Source organism: Carettochelys insculpta, chromosome 3 (assembly GCF_033958435.1).
Source record: "Carettochelys insculpta isolate YL-2023 chromosome 3, ASM3395843v1, whole genome shotgun sequence".
Taxonomy (NCBI): domain Eukaryota; kingdom Metazoa; phylum Chordata; order Testudines; family Carettochelyidae; genus Carettochelys; species Carettochelys insculpta.
Window position 1 is genome coordinate 62,872,419 of NC_134139.1, and position 18,738 is coordinate 62,891,156.

Consider the following 18,738-nt stretch of genomic DNA (forward strand, 5'->3'; position numbering starts at 1 on the left):
CAATGGTAAAAGAGACAAGAGTCAAGCAGTGGCTTTCTGAAGGTGCCTCCTGGACACTGAGAGAAGCTGCATCAGAGAAGAGCAGGAAGTGGCGCTAATTGGCACAAGCTTCAACAGAAGTAGAGGATGGATGGCAGGGAAAGAAGAAAAAGATAGCTGAGTGCAGAAATGCTGGCCAACTAGACACTGCTCACTGGTTTGTTTCACATGCAACCAAAAACACTGGAGCCATTTTATTACATACTGGTATGAGAAAGAGAAGGTCCCAGCCATCATTCACTTGTCTTGCCCCTGTATTACCTCCTTTGAGACCTTATAATAGCATTCCCTCTTGAAGGTGATACACACTACTGTCATCATGTAATTGAGAGGGTAGATTCCTCTCTGATGGCATGGGAAGGATTATTTGCCTCCTAATAGACACAGACAACTGAACAACATAGTCTGACTAACATTTTCAGGAAGAGATGGGCAGTGATACAACTGAAAACCTTAATTTCTTTGCATACTAATTTTAAAGAAACAAATTGAATTTTAACTTAGGCAGCAACCCATTATTAAGAATCTATTCATCTTGCTGTATTATTTAACATAGCTAACTGTTGTCATCAGGGGACTCCATTCATATTAATTTATCTTCCCCAAGTCCGTGAGAAGTAGGTATTTTCCCCATTTTACAAATGAAAAAATTCCAAGAGATTAAGGGCCAAACTTTTAAAAAGCAAGATCACTTTGGACACTCACAAGTATTTGTATAATTTTGTGCTTATATGGGCCTAGTCTTACAATTATTGCATGGGCAAATTGGAATTTGTGTTTACCAATGGCCTGGGAGAGTCTTTGCTTGCTATTTGGACAGAGATGCAGGGTATCTCATTGCAACTGAGGCATGCAAGTGGGCACGTAATTTCTTTGAGAATACCCTAAAATGACTTTCCCAATTGCACAAAACGGCTCAGGTCTCAGAAGCTCTTACTGCTTGGTTCTGTGCTGGAGAGCTAGGCCTCATCACTTCCCATGAGTTTTGAATGAAGGAGACTTCTCTCCTGTTCTCTTTTAGCAGCAACATTTCTTACTTTGATAGCACTGAATCCCTGACAGTTTCAGGGAAGGGAAACAAGCTAGAGGAAGAGGAAGCTATCATGGCTTATGAATTCTCTGAGTAGCTTCCTTCATGGAGCCTTTTCAAAGGCTTGTGCATAATCCCAGTCATCTCCAGGTTCTTCCCTTCGTACTGACTCATGCAGTTAGTGTTGGTTGGTTCTCTGACCCCCATCACTCCCACTTCCTTTGAATTAACTAACTCCTTTGCTCCTGCCCCCCCCAGCTAGTTTCATATCATCACTATGTTCCTTCATCAAAGCCCATTCATATGTACAGTGAACAAAATCAAACCCAACACTGAACCTTCCTCATGTAACACTACTCTTCATCCTCTCCCCTTTGACCTGAATCATTGCCATTGACGAATGCCTTCTGTCTTTGATATCCACACCAGTTCTTTATCCACTGATGTAGCTCATCCCAAAACCTGCCTATTGACCTTAAGAAGTAATCTTTTGTGAGTTACTATATCAAAAAGGTTCCTTGAGATCCAGATAAATTACATCCATGTCTGTCCCCATCAACCAATTTGTGACTTTCTACAAAAATTCCAATAGATTTGTTAGGCATGGCCTCTTTTGTGCACCTACTGTCGCTATCCTTCACAAAATCAGAAGCCTCTCAGATTTTTCACCTCCCGTTCAGACCCTGATTAATGTTTTTATTCTCCTTCCAACTTCTGAGGTCAAACATGCAGCACGTAGTCTCCTGGATCTTCCCTAGATATACTTTTGAACTACAGACAGGGCCCCATGTATTCCATGATTCTGATGCTTTGGAATATGCAAGGAAAGTCCATATCTTATGGCAGAACTGTGTTTCAGACTCAAAGCTTTCATGTTATATTTCTAGACCTCATGGCTGGGCAGATAACCTTGAAAACATGAAATGAGCATTGACCAATGTTTTCCTGACCCTGAAAGCAGGCTGGAATGATAGCTCTGAGATAGCTCTAACATGATAGCTCTAACATTAATTATTCTGCTGATGATCATTTTAATTGAAACATCCAGCCAGTGAATCTACTCCACAATTTCAAACTGCCAAAAGCTCCAGCTGTCCTCTACACAACTGCCAGAGTCTCCATGTTGTTCAGGATAACTTCTACAGACGTGTTTTCATCACAAAATTCTACAAAAGTGGAGTGAGGCAATGGGGGAGACTGTATAATCTAAATTAATTTCAATATCAAAATAAATAATACCCATTATATTGTCCATTAAGGTATTTAATTAAATAAATCTCAATTTAAATTCAATGTAAATGTATCTGCCACAGTATTTCAGGCTGCCACACCAGTATTGCTGAATCCAGGTACCATGCAATAGAATTTAGGTCTAATATGTTATAGAATACACAAGGCCTTTAAATGTAAATGGTACATCCAGAAGTTAAATTCTAACCTTGCTTAGATTTGCACGAATGGTCTGTGAAAGGGCTTGGGCCAAATTCCCAGTGGGTGAATCAATGTAGCTTTATTAAAGTCATGGAATATGAGTACAACCTCTCACAATTAGGCTATGTCTGCACTACCACCCGCTTTCAAAAGGGGATGCTAATGAGACAATTCGGGATATGCTAATGAGGCGCTGCAATGAATATGCAGCACCTCATTAGCATAATGGCACCCACAGCACTTCAAAAGTGCCGGTTTCAATCACATGCGGCTCATCTACATGGGGTCCTTTTTGAAAGGGTCCCTTACACTTCAAAATCCCCTCATTCCTATAACCAAATATGAATAAGGGGATTTCTCAGTGTGTGGGGTTCTTTCAAAAAGGACCCCGTGTAGACAAGCCACATGCGATCAAAAGCGGCACTTCTGAAGTGCTGTGGCCTCCTTCAAAGTGCTGCGGCTCCCATTATGCTAATGAGGAGCTGCATATTCATTGCAGTATCTCATTAACATGTCCCAAAGGGTCTCATTAGCATCCCCTTTCGAAAGTGGGGGCTAGTGTAGACATGGCCATAATGATGGATGCTGTATGTTGCAGTTGAAATATTAGGGAGTGATCAGAATGGGGAAAACTCTCACAAATTCTGTTTCCACAGTCAGAGGACTTCAGTTTCCTTCACTTCTTTGTCTCTATGTCAGCAATAAATTAAGGGGGATAACATTTATAAGAGAGCTCTTTAGAAAAATAACGACACATCAATGAACTGAAGAAATGTTTATCCAGACCCTGTATCCAAAGCCCTATATAAGCCAGAACAACCTGACCTACACTATGTAGCAGACCTGTGAAGTCAGTAAGGCAACACTGATTTACACCAGCAGCATATCTGGCCTATGTTCTAGTCTCATCCTGCTCCACCATTCTCCTCAAAACAGTTCTTAAACATGTCCACTTTCTACAGAAACTAGGCTGAGTCCCATCTGATCAAGCAGTTTTGCAAGTCTTCAGATATTATAATTTCTTGATCACTTGTTCTGGCATGATCCTGACTGCCTTCAGTGTTTCTTTTTCTTCCTTGGGGAAATTTATTCCAGTTTTAAACAGCTGTCCCTCACCACATTCCGTTGAGAGCACCAAGGCAAGGAATTCATTTAATATTTCAAGCAATGTCTACATATTCTTTCAATAAATTATCTTTGCCATTTCTTTGAGGCCCTTCTGTCTCCTTCACTGACCTCCTTTTCCCTTCTTACTTGAATAAATTCTCATTATTTAGCACAACCTCCTGTGCAATCTTCTTTTTCATTCTCTACCTTGGCTTTTCTTATCTTTTTTTTTAATACTCTTTGAACTTTGTTCAGTAATCTTGCCAGTCTTCCGCTGTACCTAGTGTTTAATACCTCACATATGCCTCTTTCTTACACTTTATGATTACTTTTTTTTGCCTGTTCATCACAATGTGGATTTATTTATTGCCAGACTGCACAGACAACGACCCCTGGGCATATATTAATTTAAGTTCTGAATGCTTTCCATTTCCTATCTATGTTCTTTTCTCCATTATTTTTCAGTCACAGCCTCCCACATATTTTTGGAACTCACCCCTCAAGTTTTGGAAGATTTACACAAAACTGATGCCATGCTTTTTGAAATAGCTTGTTAAGAGAACCATCCATACGTCCAAACAGAGAATCCAAACCCATGATGTCCTACAGAATTATGAAAAAGTCATTGAGCTTGATTCTTGTTGCATGAAGCTGTAGCCAACTTATGCCTTCTCCAGTCTCAGGGCTGTTGCTTCCTGCGGCACAATACTGATTTCCCTTTACACTTCTGGAGTGATACGAAAGGTACTTAATTTGGGATAAATGTCTGGCATGTTGAGGTGAGTGAAGTACCTTTCTGGGCTTCATTTCAAAGCTCAGTTTAAGGCGTTGCTCCTGAACTGAAATTTGCTTACCCAGAGTCTCAGAAGGCAGAATGGCCTATACCTTGATGGGACCATCTGCAGTCCCTTTTCAGTAAGAGGATGAATGCAATAATCCTGAGGTTCAAATTCCCTGAAAATGGGGCATGGTTCCAAGCCCTGGGAGGTTGCAACCACGTACATCAGTTTTTTGCCACATGTGCAACACAGTGAAGTAGACACCACATGTGAATCTCCCTAGAACCAGTTTGATGAAGTCTCAGGCTGTTCTACTTCTTGCAAAGCCATTCAGAATTCAGCATGGAAAACCCACACTCAAAGATACAGTCCGTTAATAGGCCATGTGGGAGCAAATAACAATTAGTTTTTAGAGTGAGCTGGACAAAATTATGGGCAGTTGCATGACAAGGCTACTTGAGACTGTAAGGGGAAGGGCTCAATAGCCATGGGGCTCATTTAGGTTCCTAAATGGTCATGTTTCAGGATTTCTGCCAGCCACTCAACATACTCTTTGTATGTGGGTGGGGGTTTTTCTGTTTGTTTTTTTTAAATCTCCTTCCTCTAAATCATCAAGCAGGCCACTAGTTGGAGACGCAAAATTACTCAGGGATGACCAGAGCTCTGATGTGGCACCTAGCATCAACGCTTTAAGGTGCTTGGTTGGTTGATTTTGGCTTACATGCTCATGGTCTAACTCAAGGGTCTGCAACCTGCAGCTCGGGAGCTGCATATGGCACTTTTAAGTACTTCTTTGTGGCTCTCCATGCTATAATTGCAAGATTTTTTTTTAAAAAAAAGCCCTCCTGATTATTTTCAATAAATGCTGAATGTCTAAAAGCCCCAAAAGGAACAACTTATATCTAACTAGCAAATGACATGCGATCCCAAAATGCAAGATAATGCCCCCCAGTATCCTCCAGAGAGAGAGAGAAGGGAGTGACAGGAAGACACTGGTACAAATAAACACACATAGGCTACGTCTACACGTGAAGCCTACATCGAAATAGCTTATTTTGACGTAGCAACATCGAAATAGGCTATTTCGATGAATAACGTCTACACGTCCTCCAGGGCTGGCAACGTCGATGTTCAACTTCGACGTTGCACGGCACCACATCGAAATAGGCGCTGCGAGGCAACGTCTACATGCCAAAGTAGCACACATCGAAATAAGGATGCCAGGCACAGCTGCAGACAGGGTCACAGGGCGGACTCAACAGCAAGCCGCTCCCTTAAAGGGCCCCTCCCAGACACAGTTGCACTAAACAACACAAAATACACAGAGCTGACAACTGGTTGCAGACCCTGTGCCTGCAGCATGGATCCCCAGCTGCCACAGCAGCAGCCAGAAGCCCTGGGCTAAGGGCTGCTGCCCACGGTGACCATAGAGCCCCGCAGGGGCTCGAGAGAGAGCGTCTCTCAACCCCTCAGCTGATGGTCGCCATGGCGGACCCCGCTATTTCGAAGTTGCGGGACGCGCAACGACTACACGGTCCCTACTTCGACGTTGAACGTCGAAATAGGGCGCTATTCGTATCCCCTCATGGGGTTAGCGACTTCGACGTCTCACCTCCTAACGTCGAAGTTAACTTCGAAATAGTGCCCAGCGCGTGTAGCCGTGACAGGCGCTATTTCGAAGTTAGTGCCACTACTTCGAAGTAGCGTGCATGTGTAGACACGGCTATAAAGTGTGAGGAGGTAGAATATGTAAAAAGTTTGTGAATGTCCTGCAGTAAACATGTATTGCATTACAAATCATTGTGTGTGCACCGTTCTTAAAATAGCAGTTACACAATGTATGGTTGGAGTTATTTATTAAGGACCATCTCGTACTCACATGCATGGCAGCTTTTGAGTTACTGAGTTTTTACTGAATTGGAAAAAATGGCTCTTCTTGCTATTTTGGTTGTCAATCCCTGGTCTAACTGATTGTTATATGTAGGGTGGAGAAAGACTTTTACCCCAAGTCAGACTGATGGTGACCTTGGCGTTTTGGCAGTCCTCTGCAGCATGTGGATGAGGGTCATTTGCTAGGATTTTCTGGGTCTGTCTTGCTTAATGATTTCCCTGCCATTGCAGGGACCTCAGGCATTGATATGCTTCAGTCCCTTCTGTTCTCTGCCTGTCGCACTTGTAAGGCCGATGAACCCAGGTCATCAGCAGGAGAGAATGAATGTGAGACCTTAGAGGCTAAAGCCACATGCTCTGCCACATGAGCTGAAGGCCAGCTGTCTCTCCTCCAGGACTGTAGGGCAGAGACTTCATCGTCCCCACTCAGTGGTCTCGGCGCCTCTGGGGTTACACACATTATAGTTTAGGCTCCTGTGGGCAGTAATATTTTGATCTCATTTTGGTAGTTTGGTTTAATGTGAAGGTGCCGTGTCGGAGGCCAGATCAGTTGATGTGGTGGTTCTTCCTGGCCTTCAACTTTTCTACTCAATGATGCTATACAGTGACTCTTTATTGCATTTTCTGCAAAGAGCTGCAGGTCTCTGCAATGAATGGCTGACACCCACCTACCTCATTCTCTTGTCTGGGATAAATGTAAAATCTATAATGAAAATGATCTGTTCATAAAGTGTTTTTTTTTATGTAATGGAGCCCTTTTCTCTCTTTCTTTTAATCTGCACCATTGTTAGGATTTACAGACCATGGTGTTGATCACCACAGCCCTGACTGGGCCAGGCAGTGGAGTAATGGGTGGTAAGAGGGTAAGTCCTAGCTTACTGTCCTGCTTGCTCCTCTTCAGACTGTGACTCAGGCACTGAAGCGATTCACCTGCTACTCCTCAGTGGGAGCAAGTGAGCAGGGTCAGAATGGGAGAGATGTGGGAGGAGCTCTGGTGTGACCTTCTCTCCTCACCAGCCAGAGTACTTGGACAGGCACATAAGAGTAAGCTGGTCTATGCAAAGAGTGATGTAACTTGCTCCCTCACAAGACAAAGGAGAAGCAGAGGAGCAACAATGGCACTCCCAGGGTAATTCTGTGGCACCTTATAGACTAACAGATATTTTGACAAACAGATATCGCACCACTATTCAAAGGGAGACAGCTGACCTGTCTTTTATATTCAAATTCGACACAATTAACACGTGGCTTGAACCGGTGTGGGAATTTTCTGTCACCATATGGGCTCGTTTGCATACTTGGCTTAATCTAATTCTTGACCTTCTCCCCCACTTATACCTCTCTACTCTCTGATTTGCTCACCTTGATCATTTTTTTCTGATTTGTCCTCCTTGATCACTGTTTTTGGTTCTCTGTGCCTTAAATATTGAGTCTATTCTGGTCTGGCTATGGTCTGAAGAAGTGGGTCTCTCCCACGAAAGCTCACCTAATAAATTATTTTGTTAGTCTTTAAAGTGCTACTTGACTGCTTTTTGTTTTGATAGAGATTTTGGAGCATAAGCTTTTGTGGGCAAAGACCTGCTTTGTCAGATGCTCTAGGTCTTAATTGTAATACTCATTTGCAAGGATGGAGGTAGGATAGGATTTTTTTCTTGCCCACTCATGCATCTGACAAAGCGGGTCTTTGCCCATGAAAGCTTATTTTACAAAGTATCTGTTGGTCTATAAGATGCCACAGGACTTGTTGTTTTTGAAGATACAGACTAATTCGGCTACCTCTCTGATACTTCCAGGGTAGCTGGCTCTTCAAGCTGAAAAGGTAATTTTCAGCTTAAGGAGACAAACCAATGCTGGCTCTGATTGATATAGTGGTGTAATAATAGAAAGTAGCCACAGTACAAAAGGGGTGGGAGGGACTAGCCGCCTCAAGTACAATAAGATATGAGACGACACGTACATACTCAGGGCATTTAGCCCCTCCCATCACCATGGCTACAATTCTATTTTTAGTGCACTAGTTCAATCAGCGCTAGTTTTGGTATGTCACCTCAAGCTGGAATGTACACCAGGTGTAGTCATACCATTAAGTTACAAATTACTCCCCATACTGGCAGCACAAGTCAATCTAATTATGTACAAAGGAAACACATTAAGAGATTACTACAGTTTTGTAGTTAAGCACACAAAATTCAGGTAACATAGTTAAGTTGCAAGAAAAAAAATCCTATCCTACCTCCAGCCTTGCAAATGAGTATTACAATTAAGACTAGGAACCTGAAAAGATTTATACACGTTTGGTTTCTCTATAAGGCCAAAAAACAACAAGAAGTCCTGTAGCATCTTATAGACTAACAGACTAACAGGACACGTTGTTGGTTTTGAAGATACAGGCTAGCACGGCTGCCTCTATGAGGCCAGTGGGTCTATTAACTGTATCAAGTTTAGAGTACGCATAAATATTTGCAGGATTGGGACCATAGTTTCCAATTACAGGATCACATCCTATATCTCAGCAAATACAATGTAGTATCATATCATCAAAATGTGTGGCCTCACACACAGATCCTTTGTTTTTTCTCTTGATTCCCTCTGTCTCAAGAAATTCCATAGAAAAACCTAGTGTCTAAACTATTCAAATGGCAAAAATCAAACACTCAGAACTCAAACAACTTAGAAGTTGCACCTTTAAACCTGCCCTGTGCGCATGTGTCTTAAAGTATGATTTATAATTATCCATTGTTTGTCACATAATATAATACTGTAAAACAATGACATTTTCATACAACCTTTCATTTAGAACACAGAGTGTACCTCCTGTTTTGCACTCCCACCTAATACAGATTTTACACGTAGGCTGATGGAGTTTGAAAGCCAGCTACCTTTTTCTCTGAGAGCCCCCGCACATTTCATAATGAGACAGTTATTATTACTTATAACTGTTATTTATATCACAATAGAGCTTAGGAAACCCAGTCAAGGATCAGGAGCACTGTTCCCTCTATTTTTTCCACCTATGGGCAGAGCAAAATTTGTTATGCGTACCATGGCATGTTCAGATGTGTACCACCAATAGACAAGCATGCTGTCAGCCGTGGGTTCTCTGCTAACCAGCTGGACGGCACATGAGTCTCCCCTCGGTGGGAACCCAAGCACTCAGCTTATACAGAATACTGACCAGAAGCCCGTTGAGCTAGGCACTGTAAAAATCCCTGCCGGAGACAGCTCCCGATTCACACTACAGACGTGATACAATGAATGAGTGTAACTGACAGACTGCTGGGGGTGGAATGGGATCATGAGGTAACCATGAAATAAAACATTTCTCCAAAAAGCACAAGTCACTTGACAAGGCAGCGTTTGGATGAATCATTGCTGAGTTCGATGGCATAGAACGCAGAGCTGGGACAAAAATGCACAAAAAGACCCGTACAGTACACGGCCATAGGTGGATCACGTTCAGCCGAAGCATGGAGATGATAACCCCGTCCCCTGTCATCGCTGCACCCCTCTCTCTGACATCAGAAACAGCAGAAGAAGGAGGAAGTTCTGCAGTCTGCATGACATGCAGGAATTCACCACTTTTTTTCCCAAGGTATGTCTTTCGTTCTAACCAAGTTGAGAACTGAGCCCTAAGGGCACAAACAAAGGAAAAATTGCTTCACAGCGTTTCCCCCTAGCTATTGCTTTGGGGTATATGTAAGATGAGATCAAATCAGTTCTACTTTACAAGCATGTCCAATGCATTTTGTGGGTACTTCTACACGCTTGAACTTGACAATTTCTTTACTGGTTTTCAAATAAAATCAATGCAAATGCGCATGGCATTGTTACTGAAGCTTCTGTGCTGTCACTTTTGGTTTTACATCCAAATCTATTTGGTGATACTGGAAACTTTCATTTTACACTGGAAGAAAAAGGGTTAGGATTTGGTTGTGTCTGCAAGGCTGCTTTCATGTGGAGAATTTTGGGGAATTCTCCCACTGCTCAGATAACACAACTTTTGCCGCCTACTGAGGGAACACTAATTTAAACCTGTTACCAATATTATCGTAGGATCAGATGACACTGTGGTAGAGTTGTCTACAGTCTGTCTACACTAGCACTGCCACCATGGCTGGCATCCACTGAGCTATTCTAGGGCTTGGAGAATACGTTGACACTTGTCAATGTAGATTTACGCCCAAGTGTGTAAATAATTGGGATGAGCTGTTGATGTGAGGTGAAGTAAGGTGCTGAGCAACAGTCACTATCTTAGAGACTGACTTTGTAGCGGAAGGTTGACAGCTGCAGATAGGACTTCTCTTGAGTACACTTAACCCACTATGTTCACGAAACAAACTTTACAGAAAATTCTTAAAACCATAGGCCAGCCAGTCATGTCCTTTTCTCAGACAGAATGTAATGTCACGGAGAAACCACAGCTAAGAAAACATCAATAAGATAGAGAAATGAACTTCCAGCTTCTAGCATTGACCTAAGAGTGCAGTTTTCCCTCAGCTATTCTCTACCTCCTGTTGCTGGAAAAAGGTGCTTTGGCTGCCTTCCTGGCCTCCATCAACCTGAGCTGTTGCTAAGCTCTTGTTTGCCAGGGTCAATGTGGTGACTCAGTGCCTTGTCTCCAATGTTCCGTTAACTGTGTGCTTGGGTGACCACTCAGGAGAGAGTCAAATGCTACCCAACTGATTAACAGAGCACCCATGGTCAGCAGCCTTTGCTTCTACTGGTGGTGAACATCCACACCTGCATCCACGCACATAATACAATTTATTCTGGGCATGGATGGAAAAAATTACAGGCCATGCTCTTTTCACTCTCAAGCTCTTTCAAACACATGGAGCTCAGACTGCCCTACCATTTCAAGCCGTAGGAGCATTTATAAGTTTCGCTAAGCTGTTTTGTTAGGTTGCTTTGTAGCCAAGGCTTTGTGCCGACATTACCTGTGTAAAACACTGCCCTAATTGCACTTCTTACAGATTGCCAGTTCAATACACTGCATGTAAAGCAAACTGCCATGTAAACTGAGTACTGAGACCTAAACTAGGTAACATTTTAATTTTCAAATGTAGCCTTATGTACAGTAGACCACAGAGCAATCATTCTATCTGGGTGCAATAAAGAGCTGGATTACAGTGGTGAGTGTGTATTCAGACAAAGCTCTTGCAACTTCATAGAGGGACAGTGACGGCAAATAGGATGCCCTGGCTATTGGTGCTAAAAAGAATTCAGAACAGTTCAAGATGACACAAAACTGTAGATCCTTATTAAAAATAGACTGCATGGCCTTTCAGATATTAGGCCTGTCACTTCCTGTAAGTGGCATGGAGCAGACTATAAATTATGGAACAAATTAGGAGTGTGGGTCCCCAATTTTGCATGTGGTCTTGAAAATTAGTGGGTCTTGAAAATAACAAAAATATATTATGTAATTTATGGAGTATCCTACCTCAGCTCTATTAATATCACCTCTGCCTTGAGCTTGAGAAAACTGACTGTCATCCAAGTCTTTGTGCTGTAGTATTATGGCTTGTATTACAGCTATAGCTCAGTATCTCCCATTCTTTTTATGCGTTTACGCTTGTGGCACACCTGTGACATATGGAAGCGATATTGCCATTTTACCAAATGGGACCTGAGGAACAGAGAGGTTAAATTACTGCCCAGGGTCCCACAGGAAGCCTTCAGTAGAGCAGAGAGTTGAACAAAGTTCTCCCAAGCACTAGATTTGTTCCCTAACCATTGTGAAGTACTTCCTTACAAGTCCTACTTTTAGTGAGATGTTGAAGGGATCTAAAATAAGGTGTCACTAGGCAAGCCCAACAACAACAATTCTGGGCCCCATGGCAGAACACAGCAGAACAGCCACAGCCCACCCACCTGTGCCCCCGCACACAAACAAGCCATGTATACATGGACATGGTCTGCCTGACATTTGGGTGTTGCTGCTCCTGCACTGGCTGGGTGCTCCAGGGAGCTGCCAGCTGCCCTGCTGGGTGCACTTTTTCAGCATGGCCAGGCCTTCCATATGCCTTCTCAGCTGCCTTCACAACCATCCTAAATGTACCTCATGGCCCTGAAGCCTGTCAAAATAATTGCCCTTTTTCCCCTCCTCCCCATCAGTGGGCCTGTCGCTAGGTAACAGTGCAGGTTTGTTATGGGGTAGGTGATGTACCATTTCGAACAGAAAGAAACCAGTGCATTTAATGGTGTTCTGATTATAGACCTTCACAGTTTCCAAGGGTAAAATGAGATAGTTGAATCTTCACTATGAAAAATGGAACAAGATTTATGACAGACTCCATTGTACAGACAAACGATTCCGTAAAAGAGAGTGGGAAGTCATGAAGGAGATTTAAATTCTGGGACTCTGTACAACCCCTCCGCACCGATATATAGAGGATGGTGGTGCTCCTTTATGGAGAAAAATGCCATGGGAGTTTCAGGTGCAAGGGCCTATATACCAGAGGTGAAAAGGGTCAGTTATTTGAAATAAACAAACAAGCCAAAATACAAAGGTCCACTAAGGTACTTAGGTGCCTAAGTCCTGTTTTTAGGCACCATTCTTACCCACAAAACTCCTATTTAGCTGCCACCAAACCCTGGAAGGTCCCTAAGTTTGTGCAGTAAAGTCCTCTCAGTGCTGGTTTCAGCTCCTGTGAATGTGCCCTGTTGCCTCACTCAATTGCACCATGCACCAATTTTCCATGTAAGTTCCAGGGCAATTAAGAGCCTGGGGGGGAAGATAGGTGTTTAGCCACCCAGGTTACATGGGTGATTCGATTCACCTAGGACATGGGAGCTGCCCTAGTTCAAGTACGCTCTCAAACTACTCAGATGAATGCTTTAACCACTGCCCTAAGGCCTCTTCTACACTTGTGCAATCTTCTGGAAGAGCGGCGCCTTCTTCCAGAAGATCCATGGAGCGTCTACACATGGAAGGCACTCTTCCAGAAGGAATCTGGAAGAAGACACCGCATCTTCTGGAATCCTTGATCCACTGCAAAACCAGGAAGAGCACCTTCTTCTGCAAGGCTATTCCAGAAAAAAGCATGTGTAGACACTGGCAGACCACTTCTTCCAGAAGAAGCAGTCCACCATGGCAGCGGCCCACCAGAAAGCAGAGATGCACCAGGCAAACCCAGTGGGGCTCTACGGTCTCCAGGTCCTGCAGCTTTTAAAGCTACAAGGACCCAGAGACCCCATGGCAGGAAGCTGAGAGTGTGGAAGGTAGCAGCATGTGCAGGGCTGCCAGCTGCACTCCACCGAGACCTGGAGGGAGTTATTGAGCCCCAAGCCAGCCAGATGCCAACAGGCTAGTACCCCACGCCACCCAGGGCAGCCCCAGGAACCCAGACGAGGGCAGCCAGGAGGGTCCCCTCCTGGACAGAGCCAGAACTTCAGGACCTCCTGGGGCTCTGGAGTGATGAGGAGGCCCTCCAGGACACCACCTGGCACCGGAGGAATGTCTCCCCATTCGCACACCTCGCCCAAGGCCTGGCTGCCCAAGGCCACCCCTGCCAGACACCCACGCAGGTCCACGGCCAGGTGAGGGGCTGAACCAGGGACACGTGCAGGCCCAAGACAGCGCCCACAGATCTGACCGTGCCCCAGCCAGCTGCCCCTTCTACTGGGAGTTGCAGGACATCCTGGCTGCGGACAAGGCATCGCCACCCCAGGTCACCATAGAGATGGCCACACCTGAGACCCCTGCCACACTGGAGCAGGAGGAGGGCCCTCCTACCATGGATGTCCTGTCTGGTGAGAAGTTGTCTGATGGCTCCCTGGTCATAGAGCTTCCCTCCACTCCCAGCAGCCAGGCCACCTCTAATTGGGCATCACCCGACCTGTTCGAGGCCACCTTAGGTAAGCACCCAGCACGGCAAATCGCAGGGGGGGAGTGCACCTCAGGGCCCCATTGTGATTCCCCAAACCCAGATGGCCTGGTCCAGAATGGGACCTCAGGCCACAGCCACACCTGCAGCTGATGCACCTGCAGGTGATGTCCCCCATGGAGACCCCCCCCCAAGCATGCTGAAGGCTTCTCAGGTGGCAAATCTGCTCCCAGCCCATCCGCTCCCCAGGCAGGGACCACCCCCACAGCCAAGCCCCCAAGAGCCCGCCAGCCGATTTCTGGTGGGGGGGGGGCACTGGGCCCATGTGAGCTGAGAGTTGAACAGCTCCTGGGAGGGTGTGAGGTGGCCTCTATACAGACGCATCAACTAGAACTGGAGGGGGTAGGCCAGGTCACCCACAAGGCAGAGGGGCCTGGCGACCCCCCCAACAACATGCTCTCACTGGGGCATGAATGTTCCAGCCTCCATCCTGTGGAGTTCCACAGGATGCACGAGTCATGCTCCCTTCCTGGCCAGCCCATGTAAATGTCTGTGAACCTACCCTGGGAGTCCACCATCGCCTGGAGCACAATGGAGTGGTACCCCTTGTCGTTCAGGTAGCAGCCGTTGCTGTGGCCCTAATGGCAATATGTGTCCCGTCGATCACCCCAATCCACAGGGGAAACCCAAGCTCTGTGAAGTCCTTGATGAGCGTGTCCAGGTCCCCCAAGCACATCAGCCACTGCACCAGCACGTGGTTGATGGCTCTCATGACCTGCAGGGGAATGACAGCAGATACACTCGTGGGTATGCGCAGGGATGCCCCTGTTCCCTTCCCTGCCCCCCTGCCTACAGGGCCTCCCCCGACTGGGGCACACCTCCAGAAGCAGGTGTGTGACGTTCCCCATAGGCTACACTTACCTGCCCACTAGTCCAGCTCCCTGTCCCCCCAGCCCTCAGGGGTCCCCCGTGCCTGCTGGCCCCCTCCCACCCCACCAGCCAGGTTGGGGCCCAGGCCAGGGCTTACCTCTAGTACAACAGCCCCGAAGGTGGATGTGCTCACCCCGAACTGCTGCTTGATGGACTAGTAGCTGTCTGTGGTGGACAGTTTCCATACTGCCATAGCCATGCACTTCTCCACAGAGAGGGCCGTCCTCATCCAGGTATCCTGGTGCCACAGCATAAGAGCGAGCCAGCTGCGGATCACCAGGAAGGTCTCTTTCTTCATCTGGAGATTCTGCAACCAGTGATCCTTGTCCCACTCCCCCATGATGATCCTGTCCTACCAGTTGATGCTGGTGGCATGGGTCCAGATGTGCTGGATAGCCTGGGGTGGGGGGAGTTTGGTGGGGTTGGTGTGGGGTCAGGACCCATGGGCCTGGGTCTCCGTTTCCACAGAAGTCGAGGAGGGTGGCCAGGAGGATGGCCAGCATCCAGTTTGGGGCTGCTGGCTGCTGGGAGATCCATGCCTGCTGGCTGGGACAGTCGGGCCTGGGAACTAGCCCAGCCTTGCTGCACTCAGCATGGCAGGCCTTGGCAGCTGGTGCCGGGAAGGGCTGTTTGGATGGGGCCCTTTAAGAGGCCACGTGGCCAGCAGCCCCAGAACAGCCCTCCAGCCACGTGACCCCATCCATGGCATTTCCTGCCCTGTTCTTCCAGAAGAGCATCCACACATATGTAAACACAATCTTTCGGAAGAGGGAGTATCTCTTTCGGACCGCGTTTTACGTGTAGACACAATGTTCTGGAAGACAATCCTCTGGAATCTGTCTTCCGGAGGATCATCTTCCAGAAGACTGTGCATGTGTAGGAGCTGCTTAAGAGTCTGATGTGATGAGTCTCCCTCAATCTCACTTATTGAAGCTGATCCACTTTAATTAAATAATTGAACAATTTGCTGTTAGCTGGGCCTGAGAAAAAGTAGGAACCACTCTGTTAATGAGGTCACTCACTTCAGAGATGACAAATCCCTGTTCAAACCTTTTTGTCCTCTCTGGTGAAGGGAGCACTTGAAGTTCAGGTCTCCTGATTGTTAGGCCCACAAGGGAGGCCTGACTCCTGCTCTTTTTTTCAGACCCCACACAGGACTTAGACAGCCAAATGACTATCCTTCCATGGTCTATGGGTTGCTAGCAGAGATAGATGCCACCCTGCACCCTTAGACACCTACCTCCATACAGAAAGAGGCTTAGCACACACCCTTCTGGCCAACAGTTATGCCTTCTATAGGCTGTTCCCTACCTAGGCTGTCAGCTTTGCAAATCAAATTCTAAGATGCCTGTTTCTTCTCATGGATTGCCTAGGGAGCCTAGTCACCTAACTTAGGCTTTGCAAATCAGAGCATCGAGCCAGTGATTTTCTAAGAACCTAAATGGTAGGTGGCATGACACCCCGTATCACAATAGAATCACAGAATGCTAGGACTGGAAGGGACCTCGAGACGTCATCGACTCCAGCCCCCTGCCCTCATAGCAGGACCAAAGTATTGTCTAGACCACCCCTGAGAGACACTTATCTAACCTGTTCTTAAATATCTCCAGAGATGGAGATTCTACAACCTCCCTTGGCAATTCGTTCCAGTGTTTGACAACCCTGACAGTTAGGAACTTTTTCTAATGTCCAACTTAAACCTCCCTTGCTGCAGTTTAAGCCCATTGCTTCTTGTTCTATCCTCAGAGGCCAAGAAGAACAAGTTTTCTCCCTCCCCCTTATGACACCCTTTGAGATACTTGAAAACTGCTATCATGTCCCTCCTCAATCTTCTTTTTTCCAAACTAAACAAGCCTAATTCTTTCAGCCTTCCTTCATAGGTCACGTTCTCTAGACCTTTGATCCTTCTTGTTGCTCTTTTTGGACCCTCTCCAATTTCTCCACATCTTTCTTGAAATGCGGTACCCAGAACTGGACACAATACTCCAACTGAGGCCTAACCAGAGCAGAGTAGAATGGAAGAATAACTTCTCATGTCTTGCTCTCAACGCACCTGTTAATGTATCCCAGAATCATGTTTGCTTTTTTTGCAACAGCATCACACTGTTGATGCATATTTAGCTTGTGGTTCACTATGGCTGTGTCTACACGTGCCCCAAACTTCGAAATGGCCATCCTATTGTGGAGGGTTATCCACCTGGGAGATCTTGACCAGGCTGTGGCTGGTCACACTGCCGTGGGGTTCCCAAACTGTGCCAGAGCCAGGACTCACTGCCCAATCCACAACCCAGAACATTGCGCGGCCAAGTTTATCAACTGGAAGGGCTAGTTCTTTATGGTTCTGCAGGCCCTGGTCAACCACTGTGGACAGTTCATGGTCATTTATGTCGGGTGGTCAGGCAGGGCCACGACACCCATGTGTTCTGCAATTCCAGTGGGGAATGGAGGAGCAGGGAGGGCAGGGGCAGGAGGCATGGACATCACCCAGGAGAGAAGGAGCACCTTGCAGAAGGGCAGGAGGGTATAGGGTGGCAGGGGCAGCCGCGGGTGGCTGGGCCAGCATGTTCTGCCACGCCATGGTTACAGCATTGCAGGAGGATATTAGCCGATCCCATGTACCCCCATCCACTACTCTATGTCCTCACACACATGGTAGGCGAGGGTTTTTTGGATGTCCTTTAGGACCCTCACATGCTGGTGCATAATGTCCCCCTGCACTTGCGACCTCTTCTTCCAGCTCCAGGGGCGGTGCGGCAGTGACATGGGGGTGGCCCAGCCCTTAGTCTGTGCTGATTCAGCTGTATGGAATACAAGGAGGGAGACAAGATGGTGAATGGGATACCTGCTGTGCACCCCATCTAGGTCAAGCCCCCTGGTCGACAGGCTAGTGGCCCGAGGCGGTTTGCAGCCAGAGAGGGTTTCCATCAGAGGTGGCAGAGCAGCTGGGGGCAGCTTAGCCCTCCATGGGGCCCATCACACACCCATGGCTCACACCACTGCCTATGGGAGTGGGTGCTGCCACACGTGGGCAGCATGCCTGTGTTCTAGGTGCCGGTGGTCATGCTGGTGCCCTTGTGGCTAGCCTGCTTCCAGCTGTGACAGGTGCCGGGAGGGACCTTCTCCCCAGAGGGCCTCATGCTCCTCCAGCCTCACACGAGCTTGGCCGCCTAATGCCACCTGTGCCCTGGGTTTGTCTGCTGGGTCTGGGTGGTGCACAGTATGGCTGTACATGGTTCCACATGCTGGGAACACAGTGCAGGGTCCTGCCGAAGCCGGCCAAACAATACTTGCACCCTGCCATGTCTGCGCCCACTTCCCATGCCTTGAGGTGTGTGGCAAATGGGGCACTCAACTGAAGAACCATCCCCAAGGTCCGAGGAGGCCTGGGAGGCATCCTGGCTGCTGGGGACCGGGTCCAGGGCAATGACAAGGCTGCCGGTCTTGTCAGGGTCCTTCTCCTGCCTCTCCTGTGGCTCATCCTCCTCTTCTGGCTTGTAATCTTCATGGGCCATGATGGGGGTGTCAAGCCCCAAATCCAGGCTCAGGCTGTGGGGGTGGGGGGCTATGTGCAGCTCCTGGTAATAGGGGCAGGTGGTCAGTTCTGTCCCCAAACAGCCTGGGCCTGGACATACCTCTACTGCTGTTCTTTGACCTTGGCCCTGACCTGCTCAAGGGTGTAGTACAGGGTGGCCTCAGGCATGTA